The following is a 1,013-nucleotide window of genomic DNA, read 5'->3' as shown; positions in this document are numbered from 1 at the left end:
ACGGATGCTGAGTGCTAATGTGTCCGTTCCCCCAGTGTGGCATTTTCTTTGGATGTTTCCTCCAGTGGTAGGTTTTTCAGTGCCAGGGATTAGAACCAGGGTCTCACACATGCTCGGCAAGTGTGATCTCTGAGAGCCATGCCCCTGCTCACCAACAGAAACACTGCCAGAAAACAGGGCTCACCTAAGGTCTGACGGCACAGCCCTTGATAGAAACCGAACATCACCAGAAAGACTCTGAATAATCAAAAAGATGTGCCTTTCTGGGTCTAGCGGTGCAGGCCTGTAATCCCAGCTACATGGGAAGATTTTGTGTGCAGGTCCAGCCTGGGCTACAGTATAGATTCAGGCTCAACCTGGACAACTTAGAGAGACTCTCTCAAAATAAAATGTAGGAGATCTGGGGATGTAACTCAGTGATAGAGAGCTGACCTAGTATGTGTGAGGCCCTGTTTCACCCCCCCGACACACACAGACACACATACACACACACAAAGACATATACACACAGACACACAACACAAACAGATGGACACACACACACAGACACACACAAACACATAAACAGACACACAGACACACACGGAGACACACACACACACACACAAAGACATATACACACAGACACAAACATATAGACACAGAGACACACACATAGACAGACAGACACACACACACACACAAAGACATATACACACAGACACACAGACACAAACATATAGACACACATAGACAGACACACACACACCCACACACATTTGTTGCTGTTACTCTTCAGGTCCCTGACTCCACTCTGCATGACTTTGTGAGCAATATTGCAAGGGCTTCTCCTGTCCCACAGTCTTCTGCCTCCCCTCCAGGTGTCTGAACTCTGTAGACAGGGAAGAATGTGCCTGCCTACATTGCAGCAGCCTGGAGATGTTTGTTCCCTGTGCAACATTTCCGGGATTGTTGCTGACCCACTGTGTGTGTGTGTGTGTGTGTGTGTGTGTGTGTGTGTGTGTGTGTGTGTG

The sequence above is a fragment of the Mus pahari genome, chromosome 6 (genome assembly GCF_900095145.1).
Source record: "Mus pahari chromosome 6, PAHARI_EIJ_v1.1, whole genome shotgun sequence".
Lineage (NCBI taxonomy): Eukaryota > Metazoa > Chordata > Mammalia > Rodentia > Muridae > Mus > Mus pahari.
Note: the sequence above shows the minus strand (reverse complement) of the source record.